At 35.4% G+C, this 5,786-nt stretch overlaps 1 long non-coding RNA gene across 1 annotated transcript in view; it reads left to right on the top strand.

Annotated features, from left to right (window-relative positions):
• Nucleotides 1–3,987, top strand: part of LOC123520956 — an 11,123-nt gene extending 7,136 nt beyond the window's left edge. The window contains exon 3 of the long non-coding RNA XR_006679465.1: nt 3,875–3,987. This is a non-coding gene — a long non-coding RNA (uncharacterized LOC123520956). The remainder of the gene's footprint in view (nt 1–3,874) is intronic.
• The last annotated feature ends 1,799 nt before the right edge of the window (nt 3,988–5,786 follow it).

Here is a 5,786-nt window from a genome sequence, read left to right as displayed (position 1 = left end):
CTTCATTTCTTCCATGTCTTTTTCCTTTTTCTACTTTTCATCCTCCAATAATAATCTATTCATCTAAAAGAGATTATAAATATGCTTTATGTAATATTTTACAATTACCATAAAATTATTCTAAGCACCTACTTCCACAGATTACCAGTATACAATGTGCTACTACTCCTTCCTAATCCCAGCAATCATAGTCCCTGGATATTCTTATTTGCCTAATTTCTTCCATGTTAAGTCAGACCAACCTATTTGCTCTATAATTTTCACATACTATTCCTGTTAATATTTAATTGATAACTTATAGATGATTCCTTTTGTTTCATAGATATTTTGTTTGTATTGTACTGTTTAGAATCGATTGTATGGCAGGGTGATAAGGGTATCCTGGGGTAACAATGTAGTTTAATAAACAGTGCATTGAATTTAAAATCACACATCATCTGGCAACCCAAAGTAGCATGTCTGAAAATGACAGTGCAGTCGAAAATAACTATAGTGGAGCAGAAAACAAACCATGGATTGTAGGACTTGAAGATATGATGAAACTACTGAATGAAAAAAATTTTATACAATGAAATTTGTTGATTTAAGAGAAACTATTATGTACAATCACTAGAGTTGTATTTCTATTTCAGGTAGCTTTAAGGGGAGCCTAAGAAAAATCGATTTATCATTTAAGTGGTACCCTGTAGAATTGCTATTAGTAAGAGCTGACAAAGAAGTAGTGATGGAAAATCGTATAGGATCACTTTTCTTTGGAATTGAGAGTAACAGATAATGTATGTTGAGAGCTTATTCATTTCCCCAGCATTGTTTTGTTTTTTGGGCACACTAACTGACTTGACATGTTACCCCAAAATAATAATTTCACAGGTCTGAGTCAAAATATCTATCCAGATGGAAACTACCAATGGGACTTGATTTTACTTCTTATTCTTCATAAAACTGAAAATAAAAGACTGTGAAAAAAATCCCATTGCCTCTTAATTACACTTTTCCACGAGTTTTGAAACACTCATATATCTAAGCTCACTAATTTTAGAAATACCAAATACTTCTTGGGAAATGTAACAAGATGTAGTTCTCTTATTTGAAAATAAATTAGAAAAGAGTTCAGGTGAGCTGTCAGCAAGACAAATTTCCTCTTACATGTTTCCCTTTTGGGTCGATGGTTAATAGTCACAAGGAAATTTCATCTGAGATTTTCTTCACACAATGAGAAATTCCAATAGCCAGAAGCTAATGTTTTAATGTTTTGGGACTTTAAATGAGTGTTCAAATATAGCAATAGCTTAATAAGGAAAAAGTACATATCTCATCTTGCCACATTTTACTATTTTATACACTAGTAAGAAAACAATACTACAAATTGAATTAATACATATACTCCTTTGAATAAACAATCTTTTAAAAGGGATATTATAATATTTCCAAATGATTTAGGAATTAATAAAATAAGTTAATAGTTTTACTTCTCACATCCCTCCTATACATAAGAAGACCTCCTAGAAGGCAGACATGACAGGTAAAGACTAATATTTAATTAAATTGTAATATCATAATTCATCATTATGTAGTATCATCATTCAAAAATTTGTTGTTGCTGTTTGCCCAACTGTTTGAGGCCCGGTGTCAATCCATGCTGTTGAGGGCTTTCCTCTTTCTTGCTGACCCACTGCTTTCATGAACACAGATCCTTCTCCAGTTACTGGTCATCCCGATAATGTGACCACAGTATGACAGGTGAAGTCTAACCACTGCGTCCAAGTGAACTTTGCTTCTACTTCCAAAATATATGTGTCAATCTTCTGGCAGTCTATGATACATTCAATATTCTTTACCAACACAATGATTCAATGTGTTGAATGCATGTCCTCATGCATTAATTCAAATGTATGTTCCAATCTTCCTTATTCATAAATAGGAACTTTCATATATACAAGAAAATTGAAAATATTATAACTGGAGTCAAATATAATTTAGCCCTCAAAGTGATATCTTTGTTGTTTAATATGCCAAAGAGGTCTTTTGCAGCAGCTTTTCCCAATGCCCTTTGATTGATTTATTACTGCTTGCATGGGTGTCATTAATCTAAGTGAAATAAAATCCTTAGATAAACTCATTTTTTTCTCCGTTTATAGTAATATTGCTTAATGGTCCAGAAGCCTTTGTGGCACTCAAGGTTAGCCTCAGTCAAGAAGGCTTGCACGCTGGTTCAAATCCATATGTTGCTTCTAGGGTGAAAGATGAGGGTATCTGTTCTCATGAAGATTTAAACACTTGAAAACCAGACAAAAAGTTGGTACACAACTAGATGGCAACATTTTTGGTTTCTTACTGTCCCAGTCTTGAGAAGTTTTGTTTAATGTATATTTTAAAGAAATCCATAGTAGTTGTTGGTTTTTATCAGTAACTGTTCTAAGTTCTCAGCAAACAGGGCTGTGTCATCTGCATATTACTCGTTGTTAATGAACCTTCCTCCTCACCTGAGACCATGATTTTCTTCATATTTTCAAGTTTCTCGGAGTATCTGCTTAGTGTACAGGTTAAATTAGTACGGTGATAGACTGCACCACAGACGCACACCTTTTCTGATTTTTAAAGCCCTCAGTAGCTCCTTGTCTTGGTCTACCAACAGCCTTTTGGGCCTATGTACAAAGTCAGCATTGGGACAATAAAGTATTCAAAATTTCCCACTCTTCAAAATGATAAATCTCCTTCTATGTTTTCTTCTAAATTCTGCGTGAATATTTGGAAGTTCCCTATTGATAAATTATTGTAGCCATTTTATAAATTAAAATATATCTTTATCAAAACTATACTTGTATATACTTTAATGATATTATTTGATTACTGCTACATTCTATTGAGTCCTTTTTTTTTGGTAATGAACATGCTTATTTTCTTCAAGGTTGACCAGGTAGCTGTGTTCCAAATTTCATGCCATAGACAAGTAAAACTCTTACTTTTATATTGATTTGTTGAAACATCTCAATTGGTATTCAGTCCATTACAACAGGCTTGTTTTTGCCAACTCCTTGAGTGAAACAGACTTTTTCCTTCAATTTCCTTCTTGATCAAATACTACCTCTTTAAATGGGAGCATGTCTTTCACATCTCGTCCATCTTCTCTTGAAGTTCCCTGCATTGCTCAACTCCTCCCGCCCCATTAGGATCCTTCAATACTGCAAATCTAGGCTTGATTTTTAAAAAAATCATTTTATTGGAGGATCATACAACTCTTATCACAATCCATACATCAATTGCATCAGGCATGTGTGTGCATGTTGACCTCATTCTTTTCCAGACATTTGCTTGCTCTTGATCCCTTGGTAACAGCTCTTCACACACCCCCGCGCCCCACCCTCACACCCCCCTGAAAATTGTACATTGTTATTATTTTCATCTCTCACACTGACCACTGTCTCCCCTCCCTCATGTTTTCTGTTGCTCTTCCCCCGGTAGAGGGGTGTATGATTATGAGTCGAGCACTGCGACCGGTTTCTTCCATTATCCCCCCCTCTCTCTTTCTCTCCCCCTTCTCCCCCTAACCTTCCTTTGCATTTTGACACTTTATAATTTTCCTAGCTTCATGCTTTTTACAGCCTGCATTCTGATTATCAATGCATGTTTGAAGCCCTTTCTTCTCATCTGGTTCATGCCCAATCAGCAAACAAAGGTCCCCAAAGTCTTGCTCCCTCCATATAATTAAGTCTACTTTGAGTAGGCACTCTTTCTAGATCATGTTTTGAATGTCTTCAATGTTGATGGGTTCAAATTTAATCACTATATTTGACAATATTCTGTTGCTATACATTAGGGTTTTAGTGGATAACCTTTCAGAAGTGCCCTTTCTCTTATTGTATTTCTTGTATAGCTTAGCCTGGAAGCTCTGCTAAAACCTGAGACCCACGTGTGCTCTTGCTGGCACTTGAAGTACTGGTGGCATGGCTTTCAGAATTACAGCAGCATGTGAATCAGTACAGATCATTTGATGAGTGAGTACTCGTCCAAAACTTCATGAAATTATAATACATTGTGAAAAATGTTAAAATTGGCAGGTATAACCCCACTCATGTAAAGAAAATGAAGCAGCTTCAAATAGAGGCTATGCAAGTTCATCTGAAACTGGGAAAAAAATAGAAACCAGAAAGAGGTTAAGAAAGCTATTCAAGGGTCATATGATGTGGGTTTTCTTAGAAGGGAGTTCAAGTGATTTGGTAAGAAGGAAGTTTACTCCTATGGAAGAAGCAGGAGAAAAGATTAGGTTTGAATTCCACTATAAAAGCCATCTCCATATGATTTGATGGTTTACTTTATTTATAGCTGATGAATTAGTAATAGGAAGTCATCTATTTTTCCCTCAGGGCATATATCTACTAACTGTGACAGTAGGGTTCAGTGAGTCTTTGCTTTATTATTTCTAGCAGAACAGGAGCTAAGGACAGGATCTAATACCTGAAACTAAACTGCTCAGAGATTCAATAGGGAAACTGTCAAGTAGCAGATGATGAGAGTAATTTTCTGAGAGGTGAAAAAATACACTTGTTCCAATTAATATTAGATTATGTACTGAGTTGGGCATCTCAACACTATCTGAAACTGTAGCATAGGTCAATCCTAAAGCAACAATTCTCTCTATCTGACCTGAATATGAGATGTTTTTCCATGAGTAAATGAAACCCAGACTTTCAAAACAAGTATCTGCACAGGTAACCTTATTAACAAAAGGCAGAATCTGTACATGATGGATGAGTTAACTATCTCACCAGAATTAAATCAAGGTATATTTAGGCAAAACCTTTTAAATTACACTAGATAATGTAAAGTGGGGACAAAGATTAAGAACCATGTATATAGAAACAATACTCAAAAATAAATTCAGTCAAAGATTAATGCTTATAAATAATTTGAAATCTTAAGCATGCCAGGAGAGAGAAATAAAGAATGAGATATTACATCCGTAAGTAGAATGAATCCTAATCAGGAAATGAGATTCAAATGGACAGTGTAGAAATAATTTGGGAAACACCATTTTATAGCATCTCATAGACAATTAGAAATATTAGCCTAGTGATAAATAGTGTCTATATTCTCTGGATGCCATGAGTTCATTCCATCATCTACAATGTAGCCTCTTTTCATCCAGTACCTCTACTACTCCTTAGCATGGATACCCTTGATCATTTTCTGCTTTAGTATGCGAATTTACACATTAGCTAACTTCCAATCTAGCACCTACTACATTTATAAATGCCATGTAGGCAGAGGCTGTCATATTTAAACTTACATTTTTTAAACGAAGGGTTATTTCGCATATCTACAAAGAGGATAGTTAAAATGTGAACTAATTGGTTTAAAAAAACTATTGCCATAGATTTTATGCCGAATCATAGTGACCCCCAAATGTACGGGTTGAAAGCTGCATCTTTCTCCCAGGGAAAAGCTAGTGGTCTAGAACCGCTAACTTTACAGTGAGCAGCCTAACATGTACCAACTAAGTTACTAGGACGCCACGCCAAATGTTGCACTATCCTGGCCGTGGTACTGTCCACGGTACTGAAGATGTCTCTAATATATGCTGGTTCTGCCCTTTGGAAGTTTACAGTAGAAGAGTCAAACAGGTTGCAATAATGATTGCTCAAATAGCAGTGTAACAGGATGCTGTCATGGAAAATAGAAGTTTTACCAAACTCATTGAGCATAGTGCTATGGAGTTCACTGTATTCGTTTTCAAACTCTTCTGTAACAAATTGTCACAAAGCTAGTGGCTCAAACACCACACACTT

Source organism: Echinops telfairi, unplaced genomic scaffold (genome assembly GCF_000313985.2).
Source record: "Echinops telfairi isolate 266 unplaced genomic scaffold, ASM31398v2 ScPeMD7_7467;HRSCAF=8505_1, whole genome shotgun sequence".
NCBI lineage: Eukaryota > Metazoa > Chordata > Mammalia > Afrosoricida > Tenrecidae > Echinops > Echinops telfairi.
Note: the sequence above shows the minus strand (reverse complement) of the source record. Positions and strands in the feature narration are given on the sequence as shown.